Source organism: Petaurus breviceps, unplaced genomic scaffold, assembly GCF_028583685.1.
Source record: "Petaurus breviceps papuanus isolate PSGF00001 unplaced genomic scaffold, PetGlider_PUasm1.0 90825, whole genome shotgun sequence".
Classification (NCBI taxonomy): domain Eukaryota; kingdom Metazoa; phylum Chordata; class Mammalia; order Diprotodontia; family Petauridae; genus Petaurus; species Petaurus breviceps.
The window spans coordinates 11,681,594-11,696,608 of NW_027187353.1; the positions used below are offsets into that span (position 1 = coordinate 11,681,594).

Here is a 15,015-nt window from a genome sequence, read left to right on the forward strand (position 1 = left end):
TGACCTGGGTCCATCTTCAAAATGGAGGCCCCCAAAGGACCTCACCAGTGGGAGAAGGACATGACATGACAGAGGGATATTCCAGGATGAGAAGGTCCCAGATACTGAGGGAAGTTCCTCAGGGAGAAGGAAACTGAGTCACGTGGTGAAGACCATGGAGGGGAAAAAGAAGGGGCAAAACAGGTCAACAAAGCTCACCAACACGTCACCAAATCCAACATTATGTTTATGTTTCCACACCCGTGGTCTTTTACCTTTGCAAAGAAAGAGGGCAGGAGCATTTTTCTGTTTTTGATTTGGGATCAAGCTTGGTCATTATAAATTTGTAGTGTTCCATTTCTGTGATTTTATTGTTGTTATTTCTATTAATCATGGTATACATTATTTTTCTAGTTCTACTTATGTATTACTAATAAAAGAAGTTTTTTTAAAGACCAAAATGGGGAACCAATCTTGCCTAACTATATTGTATATGGTTAGTTAGGCAAGATTGGTACCCCATTTTAGTCTTTAAAAAAACTTTTTATTAGTAATATATATATCTACATATATCACAACCACTTCTAGATATACCATAATCCTCCTTCTGAACTCTCAAAATTGACTGACAAATCAACCATGACTGATAACACATTGCAACAGTCCCCACCTAGCTCCTGGGGAAGAGATGTCCGTAGCATCCAAGCATGACATGTTTCCTATTTAGCCATTGGGACAGTTCCCTTCTAAGCCTCCTCTCCAACCCTTGAGAGGCAAATATTATCCCCACTTTGCAGAATAGGAAACTGAGTCTGGGAACTGTTAAATTGTCTGAGGTCATATAGCCAGGGTTTGAAGTCAGGTCTTTTGTGTGCAGATATCTGGACCAGGGACCTAGGGGAATATAAAGACGATTAAGGTATAGCTTTTATATAACTTACACTCTACTAGGGAGATACTAGACCAGGAACCTGGAGGATGTTGTCAATTATTTCCTAGTCAGGTATTCATACACTCATCCAAGACAGAGCATAAGGCACAGGTACTAACCAAGTGCTTGTTATGTTCTGCGCAAGGAAAGTTCAGTGCCAGCTGTGGGAGAAGCATAATTTAAGCTGGCTCTTTAAGGGGAGAGAAGAGGAGGAAACCAAGGACAGACTAGTGACAGAAAGAGGAAGGGACTATAGATAAGCATTTTGTAAAGTTGGCCGAATTTGTCAGCAACGTCTGTTTGCTTGGAATCCTGAGATGACTTCACAGTGTTTAGAGATTTTACCTAGAACCCTCAGGACATGGTGGAGAGCAGTATATGATAAAGCTGGAAAAATGGTGGTGGGGTGTCAGATTGATCAGAGGATGATGGATGGACTTAGATCTGAACAATCATCAACAAATGAAAATATTCCAATATACAAATAAGGAGAAAGAGGATTTGTGTGAGAGACTGTGAGCTTCTGTTATGTACAGTTTGTTTCTTAAAATATGTAAAATTTAGCAAGGTAATAACAAAATTGTTCTAATTGTGTTGTCTTCTACACTTTTTTATTTTAAGAGAAGTTTAAAAGTAAAATTTTTAATGTCTTTTCACATAACCTACATTTCCAAATTTCACCTTTATCCCCATCTTCCTCACAACAAGGAAGAGAATTATAACAAAGAAAAAAATAACATTTCATCCAAAATAAACAGTATATCAAAAAGTCTTCAGTGTTCCACATCCATAGCTTCCTACTCTGCAAAGAAGCAGAAAGAGATCTCTTCTTTTAGTCCAGGATGGTTGGTCATAATACTTTTACAGCATTCAGTTTTATGTATTTTACTGTTCTTTCCCTTTCTATTGTCATGATCATTGTGCATATTGTTTTCCTTGTTCTGTTCATTTCACTTTGCATCAGTTCACTAAAATTTTCCCATGCTTTTCTACATTTATAATGTTTACTTTCTTATAGTACAACAATATTTTATTTCATTCACATATTGGAACTTGTACGGTTTTTCTCCAATAGATGAGTATCTACTTTTTGGGGTTCTTTGTTGCCGCAAAAAGTGCTGCTATGAATACTTGGGTGTATATGGGACCTTTCTTTTTTTTGTTGATCTCCTTGGGGTATATGCCTAACAGTGAGATCTCTGGATCAAAGGGATGGAAAAATTTAATCACTTTCTTCAGGTAGTTTCAGATGACCTTCCAGAATAATTAGACCAACTCACATATCCATCAAGAGTATGTTAATGTGCTGATCTTTCTACAACACCCCCCCATTGATTATTTCTATCTTCTGTGCATTAATATTTTTTGCAGATTAAAAAAATCTGCAAAAAAATTTTAAAAATCCCTCATCATTTTCTATGAGGAAGGATTTCCTTCACTTCTTATATCTAGTCAGTTAACACATGCTATTGATTCTAGCTCTGGATTAATCATGTCTCTTGTATTCCCACTGTTACAACCCCAGTCATGGATTTCCATTGCCACCTGTCAGGACTTTTGAAATGGCTTCCCATGTATACTTCCTTCCTTTAGCCTCTTCCTCTCCTTCATATCAGTGCCAGATGAATCTTTTTAAAATCTAAAATGTCACCCTGCTGCTCAAAAATCTTTTAATGATACTTCCCTCTTACTGACCAAATATGGTTCAGACTCCTTCCTCCTGTTCAAGGTCTTCAGAGAGAGGCAACATGATGCTAAAGAAAGAGTTCTGGATTTGAAATTGAAAAGCCTGGGTTCAAATCCTGCCTCATTTACTTACTACCTGGGTGACTTTAGGTATATCATTTAACTCTTCTGAGATCTAGTTTTTTCATGTGTAAATGGAGGGGGTTGGATTAGATATATTCTAAAGTCCTTTTCAATTTTAAATTTATCATCCTATGCTCAATTCATATGTACATTTAAATGGGGGAGATGATATGTGTGTCCCCTCAGAACATTGTCAGCATCATAGAGGAGCTTTAATTTGCTAGAGTGTCTAGGATTTCTTACATTTTGACAGTTTTTAAAGAAGGATGAAAAGGGGCAATAAGATGAATATTCTAGGAAAGGAAGAAGGAAGAGGAAATACAGGCAAAATTATATCACAAAATTAGGGTGTACAACTGGTCAACAAAGGGAAGAATACACATGCAGAGTTGGGTACAGAAATATATTTTATTCAACAGGGAAACAAAAGGGAAAATGGAAAGAGTGAAATAAGAAAGAGGGTAGAATAAGGATGGAAGGTATTAGTCTTAAGCAAACAAAGTCTAACTAAGGAGTGAAGATTTCAAAGAGGGGCTTTAAAAAAAAAGAAAGACAGAATAGAAACATGTTATTTGGCTCTGGAGAGAAGAAAAAATATAAGGGAATAGGATAGAGGGAAATATATAGTTAACACTCACAACTGTGAATGTGAGTGGTATGAACTCACCCATAAAATGGAAGAGGATAGCAGAATGGAATAGAATATGTTGTTTATAAGAAATAGAAACAGAAGGATGCACATTAAGTTAAAATAAGGGGCTGGAGGGGCAGCCAGGTAGCACAGCGAGTAAGAGCACCGGCTCCAGTGTCGGTATGACATGTGGATCAAATCCAGGCTCTGACACTTATTACCCACCCAGAAACACCTGGCCGTGTAACCTTGAGCAAGTTACTTAACCCCGATTGCTTTAAAAAAAAATAAGGGGCTGGAGCAAAATTTATTATGTTTCAACTAAAGTATAAAACAAAAGACATGTAGCAATCATAATCTCAAACAAAGCAACAGCAAAAATAGATTTAATTAAAAGCAACAAAACTATATTTTTCTGAAACCATAGACAATGAAATAGTTAACATTAAAAACATATGCACCAAGTGGCATTGTATCCAAATACTTAAAGGGAAAGGTTAAATGAGTTTCAGGGAAAAATAGATAGTAAATTTATAATAGTGAGGGACTTCAATTTACCCCCTCTAAGACCTATATAAATCTAACAAAAAAAAGCTTTACAAAAAGAAAAAGAGAACCTAACTAGAATTTTACAAAAGTTTGATATGACAAGCTTCTGTAGAATATTGAATGAGAATTTAAAGGAGTATAAGAATTTCTCAGTAGTATGTGACACCTTCACAAAAGTTGGCCATTTATCAGGTCATAAAATCTTCACAGGCAAATGCAGAAAAACAGGGATATTAAGCATATTCATTATAGATCACAGTGCAGTAAAAATTATATTCAATAAAGGGCTACTGATGAAATAATTAAAATTGACTGAGGATTCAATAACTTAATTCTAAAGAATGAATGGGTCAAAGAACAAATCATTGAAACAATAATTTCATCAAAAATAGTGACAGCAGTGAGATAACATACAGAAATTTCTGGATTACAGCCAGATTAATTCTCATGGGAAAATTTATATCTCTAAACACTTTAATCACTTAAAGAGAGAAAGAGTAGATCTACATTGACTATGTAACTATAAATAACCTAAAAATTTATAAATTAAACCCTTGGGGAAGCTAGGTGGTGCAGTGAATAGAGCACTGGCCCTGGAGTCAGGAGTACCTGAGTTCAAATCCAGCCTCAGACACGTAACGCAAAAACTAGCTGTGTGACTTTGGGCAAGTCACTTAACCTCAACTGCCCTCCAAAAAGCAAAAAATAAAAAATAAATAAATTAAACCCTTCCCAATTAGACACCAAAAGAGTGATCCTGAAAATCAAAGAGAGTAATAAAATATTAATAAATTTTAATTATTATATCAATAAATCAACAAAATATTGATAATTAATACCAAATATTAAAATTTTAATAAAATATTTAAAATATTTTAAAAATTAATAAAAATCTATTGAATTAATAAATAAAACAGAGCTATTTTTTGGGGGAAGGAGGAATTACTTTTAAGGCAATTTGGTTTTTTAAAAGAAAGAAGATTTGTAGAGGAGAGAAAAAGAGGCGGTAAAGAACAGACTGAGGTTGGAAAGAAGAAGGGCAAGTAAAGAGAAAAATAAACCAGGAACTCAATAAATGTTGTTGAATTTGTCAAATATATGACTGCTAGTAACCCTGAGTTAATTTTTGCATCTCATCCAGAAACTTGGTATTGTTTAGTCAGACTTCATGTTGATGTGTTTGGGACTACAACAGATAGGTTTGATAGGTTTCAAGAGCGACATCTGAAGAGGTTGTTACATAGTGAAACTGGGCCTATATCTGGCCAGCCTCAGGCCCAGTCAAAGTCTTTTATCCTGGACCTTTCCCATTCAACTTTCTTTTGATGCTCTGGGAACTATAATCAAATCAATGGTATGACATTCCTATTACTTCTGGAAAGGGTTTGTCAGTGGACTGCCCTATGGCTCTACCCACCATTTCTGTGGCTCCCCAGCCCCAAATTTCCTTCTTTGGCCACAACTCCCTACATATGTTGTCTTTTCTCTATCTTGCTTTTGTATTTGTATGTATTAAAGTGTGCCTAAATGTTTGTTCATTCATTTAACCATTCATTCATTCACAGAGCACAGAACTAGTTGAAGGAATATTATCACTGGCAGAGAGAGAATGTCAGTCCATACATACATGAAACATGCCCTATCACATGTGTTGGCATCTGGAGCCACAACCGCAGTGTCTCTGGTGGTTCTTCATGTATTTAATTCCACTTTGGGAGTACATTGCCAGGTACCACAGTGCCACACAGCTCTGAGACGCTGCTGCTTTGCCGGTTGGGTCACTGATAGATCTACCTCTAAGGTCTTCCCTCTGCTAGAGGACAGTGCTGGACACAGTGGAGGAATAAGAACGCTCTTCTCGATGGCCTCTGAAGGCCTTTCACATAGTACGTGTTTAATAAACACTGATTGGTTATCTTGAAATTGACTCTCAATGGGCAGAATTAATGGCGCTCCTTTGACCATATCTCATAAGGTATCATTTTTAGCTCCTATAGCTGTGGTAGAACTGAGCTCATGACCAGAAGTTCCTTTTTTTAAGTTCACAATCATCTCTCTGACTTCGAGTCCTGGTATCTTCCACCCCCACTGTCCTTCCAGGCAATGAGCTGTGGTTTTGTGGTCTCTGAGTGTTTGGCTTTTTGTTTTCATCAGTTGGCACTTTGTTCCCAAGTGATGAGACCAGTGTTAGAAAACACCACCTTCCTTATGTGAAGTGGTTTGTACCACAGATGAGGTCAGAATCACGGAATCTGAAAGTTTGGGGTGGGGGGGGTCTTCCATCTTGAACTGATTCAGTCTTTTCTATAATATAGTGGGCAAGGGCTCATCTGGTCTGTGACCTCTAGCAAGGAGAAACCCACTACACTATAAAGATCAATGTCTAGAGAGTCATAGGACCTGAGTTCAAATTCCACCTTGGTCACCTCTGTGCAAACTTAGGTAAATCTCAACTTCTCTAGGCTTCGATTTTCTCATCTTTCAGATAAGTTGGTTGGCCTAAAGAGCCTCTGAGGACCCTTACAGTTCTAGACCTATGATCCTGTGATCTTCCTTTTCAGGGCTACCTGATCCATTTTGGGGCAGCTCTACTGGTTTAGAATTGTTTTTCTTATTTTTGAGACAAAATCTGTCTCTTGGTAATTTCTTCCTCCAACCCCACGTCCCACCCTCTTTCCCTTTGCTTCCTAGGTCTATTCTTTAGAGCCAGGTAGAAATAATTGTGGGTAGTCAGATGGTGCAGTGCATAGAGGGCCAGGCCTGGAGTCAGGAAGATTCATCTTCATGAATTCAAACCTGACCTGAGACCCTTCCTAGCTGTGTGACCCTGGGCAAGTCACCTAACTGTTTGTCTCAGTTTTCTCATCTATAAAATGGGCTGGAGAAGGAAAGGGAAAACCCCTCCAGGATCTCTGCCAAGGAAACCCCAAATGGGGTCATGGAGAGTTAGACATGACTGAAACATGACTCAACAACAAGAGTCTCTTCTAGGATCATAGGTGCAGAGATTTGGAGCTGGAAAGGATTTCCAGCCTTCTCATTTTACAGATGAAAAACCTCAGTCCCAGAGGGGCTGAACTACTTTCCCAAGCCTGGTCACACAGATAATAAGTGTTAGAGGCCAGGCCTCTCCTGCCTCCAGATATAGCCCTCAGTTTCTTTGGGCTCTGCCTTCAAGAAACTTACAGCTTAGGAAATAGGATGAAAAGCACACAAATAATTCTTACCTCAAGAGAGGGCAGGACAGAGTGACGTAGGGGTTCAGAAGAAGTCTCAGCCAACTGAGGTTGATGGAGAGAAGAATCTTTAAAGAGTTGAGTTTAGAGAGAGAGAGAGACAAGATTTGGGCAAGTAGAACTGGGGAAAGGAGAGTGGAGGTATGGGAGGAGGGCTCGTCAGGGAAACAGCCAGCCATCGTAGAATGTGGAACTAGAAGGGACCATAGAGATTACTTGCTGCAGACTTCCCATTTTTAAACATGTTTCTCCTAACATAAGTTTTCCTGATATCTGTTTTTTAACATGACAGTCATTTCTGGAAATCCCTCCAGCCTTCACTCTCTGCTCTTCCCTCTTGTCCTTCAGATCAAATCCTCCCCTGAAGCAAAGAGAAATTAAGCAACAACTCCCTGATGTAGTGACCATATACAACAATGTACCATGTTTCCCCGATAATAAGACCTATCCCTAAAATAAGCCCTCCCCTTACTGTGTAAGATTCCTCTAAAATAAGCCCTCCCCCGAAAATAAGCCCTATTGAGATTGCTACTGTAGTGAAGGTGATCCCCTGCGCTACACGCTACATTACGGTACCCTCTGTATGCACTGTCCCTCCCCCCTCCCCCCCGGGTGAAACGCACGCCGCGCTCCGTGCTGCATCCAATCAGAGCTGCAGCAGTGAGCGCGTCATCCTGTTCTTCCCCAGTGATTTGCTTATTGAATAAAGGTACATTTTTTTGTTCACATTTACCTGTTTATTAAAATTGCTATCAATGTTCATTAAAATAAGCCCTCCCCTGAAAATAAGCCCTCTGGTGTTTTTCTGTCCAAAAAATTAATAAGACAGTGTCTTATTATCGGGGAAACATGGTATATAGCATCCTATCCCAGAAGTCTCCCACTTCTCTACCTCGAGGGGCAGGGAGAGCAAACCTCCCTCGTTTTCTATGAGGAACTAAATCACAGAGGCTGGGCAAGTGACATACCCAAGATCATATAGGGTTTTTTGACTCTTTTGTCCAGTACCCCATACTTTGCTTGAGTATAGGATACATTATAAGGAAGTGGGAGATAAGCATTATAGGAGAACTGGGAAAAGATATCCAGAGTTATTTTGATTATTACTATCATAACCTAGTCCCTTGCCTTATCTGAAGTTTGTGTCTCATATAGAACATTCCAGGTGGACAGCCATCCAGATTCAAGACCTCCAGTAATGGTAAACTCACCACATCCCAAGGCGGCCATTCCAATCTTACTATAATCCTACTTGTGAAGAATTTCTTCCTTTTATTTAGTCAAAATCTGCCTCTCTGGAGCTTTTCTCCATTGGTCCTAACTGTGCTCTTTGGTCTAAACAGAATAGGTTTAATGTTCTTTGTCCATGACAATCTAGGGATATACTGGTAAATGGCTAACGATTGGTTAGCTTCAAAAAAATATGCACACAGCACATGTCTAAGTTTAGTCTTCTTCATTAAAAGTTTTCTCTACCACTCTCTTAATTCTAGTCTATCCACAAAACAATAACTCAGGCCCTGATTTGTAGAACTGCTAATTTCTGAGGCTTAAATGCTCACACTGAAAATTAAATCATCAGCTGTTATGAGCAAATTCAAGCTGTCTCCAGCACATCCTTGCCAACCCTTTAAATATAGGAAGATGGATCATATCCCCCCATCTCCACCATCCCATTCCTCCCTCCAATCCATGACTTCTCATCATCGTATCATAAATCTAGCCTAAAGAGGCCATCCAGTCCAACCTTTACATTTTACAAATGAAGAAACTGAGGCATACAAGGGTTAAGTGATACCCAAGGTCACAATGCATTAGAGGAAGGATTTAAACCCATGTCCTCTGGCTCTATTTTCTTTCCACTGACCCCAGTTGGTCTCCACAGGACATGGATTTGAGTCTCTTCACCATCATGCTTGTCAAGGATAGTCTAGATGAAGTCTAACTAGAGTCCGGCAGGGCTCAGCTCCCTTGTCAAAATGCTATTAGCCTTGCTGTAGTAGAATGAGTCCTATATTTGAAACCAGAAGGCATGGATTCCAATCCCAATTCTGTTACTTGCTAGTGTGACCCTGGCTTTGTAATTAGTTCCTTGGGCTTCAGTTTCCTTATCTGTAAAATGAAGAATTGGATTGATGTCTTCCGAGGTCCCACTTCCAGCTCCAAATGAATGATTTTTTTTAAAAAGCTAATTTTTTTCTTTTGTCTGCCATATCATACTCTTGAAGCCTATTGGACTTTGAAATTCACTAAACCCTTTCCCCTTCCCAGTCTTTTTCTCCCACACGAACTCAATTCAGAAAACATTTATTAAGTGTCTTTTATGTACCAGACCCTGGAAATACAAAGACAAAAATATAGTCTCTGCCCTCAAGGAGCTTACATTCTATTGGTATAAAAGGGCATACTTTCTCTCCATGTCTACCTTATTTGTACTTGTAGCATTAATTTTTGAGCACAGGTGTAGTACTTCTATCTTTATTGGATTTAATTTTATTTGATTCTTCCAATCATTAAATTTTTTAAAATTAATTCCTCTATAAAATAGGAAGTAGAGTGGCTCATCTCAGGCAAGCTAGGGCCAGAGAAAGGAGAGCCAAAGATGAGCCCCAGAGGTGGGATTTTTATACAGCAGACAGTGGGGAATGGATCCCACCAAAGGTTCTGAGTCATAGAGGTTAAAGCATGTAGACCTGCAAAGTCTGCCTGTCCTCTTGTCCCAAGCCACATGAGTAACCTTCCCCATGCTTATAGTAAGTTAGGTAATGTTCTGGTGACTTCCCAAAGAGGAGGGGTGTAGCTGTTTGGTTTCTCTGACCACTTCCGGCTGCCTAGTACCTGGTTGCAGAGAGTCAGCAGGGCTGATAAGAAAATACATCCTATAAAGGGAAGTTGAGTAAAAGGACCTTCTTTCCCAAGGTAGGACAGTGCAGAAGTGGTGTGTGTCTGAGGATCAGCCTAGTATCCCTTCCTACCACAGGCAAAGGCTCCTAGACTGGGTTCCTGCCTCTAGGCCTAGACTGACTGCCCAATATGGACCTTAAGTCAAGTACAACTGTGTAAAAACACCTCAAAAAGCATAAAATATAAAAAAGCAAAGCAGTTATTACAGTATCTCATTTCCATTCCCATTTGAGCTGCTGAGCTTCACTGGAGAAAGACATGAAATTATGATGATTTCATCCACTTTAAATGTATTCTGTCTCATCTTATCTGGGCCCTCTGCTGCCCCACAGCCCTTCTATTCTACTGCTATTCACTCCAGCACTTTAAGGAGTGTCTGGCACATAGTAGGTACTTTGTGGATGTTTGTTGACTTGACTGCCTTTCTTATTACCCAAAGTGACTGCCCTGAACCCTTTCACCTCTTCTCAAGTGCCCAATCACATACTATCTCTTACATATAGAGCAGGTGACTTGACCTCTTACATCATTAAGAAGATTGAGGCCATCTATGAGGAGTTTCTCCATTTCACCTTCTCTACTTCTCAGTACCACCCACTCCTTTCTCCTTCCTTTCTGGTTAAGAAGAAGTCTCCTCACTCCTCACTAAGGCCAGTCCTTCCTGCACCATTGATCCCATTCCCCCCTGCATTCTCTATGACTTTCCTCTAATCCATCTTTTCTTCTCTTATCTATTTTTAATTTCTTCCTTTCCTTTAGTTTCTCTATTGACTCTTTTACACACGGTTACAAGCATAATCAACTCTTCTATAAGTTTAGAAAAGTTATAAAACTAATAGGACAGCTGCATTATTCCTGCCTTGTTAAAGCTAATATGCATTTTTAAAACTGTAAATAATGAAAGTCAAATATTTCAATTACAATCTTTTTTGTTCTTATAGCCATTACTACTTCTCTTTGTTGATTACTTTTATAACTTAAACATATATGATTTTAAAAGTGTTGGCAAACCACTGTTTACAAACCATAATTTTAATAATATGCTCTAGAATTCTGCCAAGAGTTGAAGTCAGGCTCATTGGCTTATAGTTTGTGACCTCATCCTCCAGGGTGCTTTAAAGACATCACTTCAGCAATCCTTTAGTGCACTAGGGTAAGGTTCATTAAATTCACCAAGGACACCCAGGTGTCCTCTTCCTATCTCTTTAACCTGTTTTGGATTCCAGCTCCTTGTTAACATTCTGTGTTCAATTCTTCCCAGTCCAAGGATCATTCTCCTTGAAAGAGAAAACAGGAGCAAAATAAGCCTTGAGTAGTATTGCCTTCTCTCTGTCATCCATCAGCATTATTCTAACCTGCCTAGGCAGTGGTCCTTCCTTTCTTTCCTTCTTCTGCTGCCCCCATCATAGTTATCACAAAGTCTTTTCTGTTGTCTCTAGTATTTGGTCACCTATCATGGCTCATTCTGAGTTTTAGCACTCCTGACCATTCTTACATGACTTTGCCACTGAGTTTGTCCTCTGAATTCTATCCATATTTCAAACACATACTTTCCTTTTTTCCTATCTTACCTAGGCTGGCAATGTCATGGATACCCATGGGCACCAAGCAGCATGAGGACTTTAACTGGCTCCTTTTCTGAGCTGGACTGGCTTGCCCTTTTCTTAAGCAATCTGGGGACCCCTGCTCCTAGAGACTCACCATATTAATATTGAACTTAACGCAGTCCTGACTAGCTTAGCCCACTTTAGCAAAGAACTTCAGAGCTCAAGACATCCACGAACCTCAGTCTCCCTGATTACTGGAGTGACAGATGTGTAGCACCACACCTGGCTTCTCTACATTTTTTCAATCTAAGTTAGTTGGTGGGCATCCTTGGCAGTTTCTTTAAACAACTCCTTTTTTAGGATCACAGATCACAAGATGGCAGTTCTGGGGTTATCTAGTCTAACCACTTCATGAAGAAACTTAAGACAAGAGATGTTAAGCAACATGCCCAAGACCATAGAGGTAGTAAATGCCAGAGCTGAGACTCAGCCTAAGGTCCTTTGACTCAAAATAAATGCTTTCCCCACTATTGTCTCTCTTTCTTCCCCATTAGAATGGTTTCTCTTTGTGTTGTCAGAATTTCATTCTTGAGAACCTCTTCTCGCTGCCCTCATGCCCTTTAAGATCACCCCCTGTAGCTTTAGGGGTTAGGATTTTCTCTCTTCTTTCCCCTAACCCTGTAAAACAAGCCTTCTCTAAGGCCAGGATGCACACTGGAATGCAACCTGACTTTCCTTTTTTTCGGTCTCACTTGTCACTAAGGTTCCTATCATTTCTATTTCAGTGACCAGTTCCTGCTTGGTCAGAATCAGGTCCAAAATAGCAGTTCCCCTTGCTGTTTCCTCTACCTTTTGAAGAATTAGTCTAGTCTTATTGGAAGATTTAAGACAACAGAAATAGCTAGAATGTCATGTACTGTTGAGTAAGTCCATCACAGTTACAAAATGAGGTACTATGGTTAGTCTAAAGGGGAAATTAACACTGAGGTTATGATCCTGTTTACCTGAGCACTCTCAATAGAAATAGAGAAGTTGAGGGGGTAGGGGGAACAGGAGAGATAGATATGGAGGAGTCAGCATTTAAACATGCTACAGTTTGAGGCAGTGGATAGAGTGCTGAGCCTGGAGTCAGAATGACCTGAATTCAAATTAGACTTCAGATACTAGCTGTGTTGTGTGCCTCAGTTTCTTCAACTGTAAAATGGGGATAATAATAGCACCTACCTTTCAGGGTTTGTGATGAGGATCAAATGAGATAAAACACAGAGTGGTACTGTGTCAGGAGATCCAGGTGAAAATATCTGATGGGCATTTGGAAATATGAGAGTTGAACTCTGGGGAGAAGTGAATATGAGGCAAAAATTGGGGAGTTATCTGCAGAAAGGTAATAGCTGAAATCATGAGAGCAGATGAGATTTGCCTAGAGTGTATACAGAAGAAAGGTTTAGAACTATGGGGAGTACCCATATCGTTGTTGCTTTTTTAAAATAGATTTTTATTGACACCTTTTATTTTTACATTGCTTAAATTTTCCACTGTATCCCTCCCTCTTCCCCTCCCCAAGAACCATCCCATACAACAAATAATGTGTTTATTTGTAAATGAAAAAAAGAGGAAGAAAAGGGGAAAGAAAATAGCAAAGGCAATCAATACATCAAAAAAAAACCCATCTCCTCACCTATACAGTGTTCCACACGCATGCCCTCGGCCTCCCTACAGACACCCCTGTTTAAGGGACAAAAAGAGGAGGGGGACCATCAAAAGAGAGAGAGGAGTGGGTAGAGAGGCAGGAGAAACCTGGAAAGTTCTGTGTCACAGAAGCCAAGGAAGTAGAGGTTATCAAAGAGGGGATTGGGTCCACTGTGTTTGGTACCATGGAGAGTTCAAGTGTGTGTGTGTGTGTGTGTGGGGGGGAATCCAGAGACTTAGCAATAAGGAGAGCATTAGTGACTTTCACGGGATAACAGATCTAGAGCTGGAGGATCTTAACAATGTCTTCATTGAAGAAACTGAGACCTCGAAAATTGACTTGCCCTCAGAAAATGACAGGTAGCATGTATCGGGTGGGGAATTGGAACCCAAGTCTTTTGCCTCTAGAGTTAGGGCTCTTTCCACGGCAGCATGTTTCAATAAAGCGATGGTGGAAATGAGGCAGAAAACATATTACACAAGATAGTAGACTCTTCCCTTTAGAAGTTTGGCAGTAAAGAGGAGAGGGCATTATAGGATGACTAGAGGGAGCAGAAAGGGCAAGAGAGTTTCTGTTTGCTTCAGACAGAGGAGATGCCAGGAGGTTCTGCAATTCACCCCTGTGAACTGAATGGAAGAATTGTGTGGATTGAGTTTGGTTCTTAAGCAATTAGTCATTATGGGGATGAGGGTAAAGACAGCAATTCATACTGAAAAGATCTAGAGATCTTAGTGGGCTGCAAGCTCGAGGTGTGGCAATGGTCAAGATGTGTGATGTGATTAGCAAAGAAAAAAGAAAAAAAGTTTAATGCATTGACAGATGTACTTCACAGGTCTAGGGAGGTGAGGTGATAGTCCTGTTTTACCTTGTTCTGGTCAGACCACACCTATCATAGTGTTTTTAGATCTGGGAATCACAGTAGGAAGGACATTGATAACCTTCTGGAGACCAACCGCAGTAGTGGGGGCCTCCAGATCAAATCGGATGAAAAGAAATCAAATCAAATTCTATGACAATTGGTGGGAAAGGAAACTTAGGGGACACCTGATCATTTTATCAAGGGCTATCATGCGGAAGAACAAGTCTGCTGAGCCCCAGAGGGCACAAATAGAAGCAGTGGCTGGAAAATACAGCTAGACAAAGGGAAAAAAAAAGTTTCCTAAAAATTAGAACTGTCCATAGGTAGAAGGGGCTGCCTTGGAAGGGAGTGAGATGCCCTTTACTGGAAGTTTGCAAGCAAAGACCCAATGACCCCTTGTTGGATTTGTCATAAAGTCACTTTATGTAGAACGAATGACAGATAACAACAACAAGGTTTAGGTATAGGTTGGACTCAGTAGAAGCCACTGAGGTTACATTCAACTCTGATTTGGGGTATTTTCTTATTATTAGCTCTTTTCTATCTCACTGAGACTAACTATAAAGAATGTGCTTTGACTTGATTACAAAAATGGGCATCAAATATGTCCTTGACAGTTTCCATTCTTGTGCTTCTTCTATCCATTGTTCTGTATCTGGAGGACCTGGCATTAAGCTGTCAGTTAACTCTGGCTAAGGTTAATTAGCTTCCATGGATTAAATAAAGGATTTAAACTAGGGAAAACCTTAGGGAATCAGAGAGCAGCAGGGAATGTTCTCTCCCCCTTCTCACTTCTGCCTCTTGCAATCCTTAGCTTTTATCCTAGGTTCATGGAGTGAATTCTAAGGGCTGGAGAGTTGATTAGGCTTCCACCCATTCT

The 15,015-nt window shown here is 39.8% G+C and overlaps 1 protein-coding gene across 1 annotated transcript in view; it reads left to right on the plus strand.

Annotated features, from left to right (window-relative positions):
* Positions 1-15,015, plus strand: part of ALOX5 (arachidonate 5-lipoxygenase) — a 71,853-nt gene that overhangs the window by 22,755 nt on the left and 34,083 nt on the right. The window lies entirely within an intron of this gene.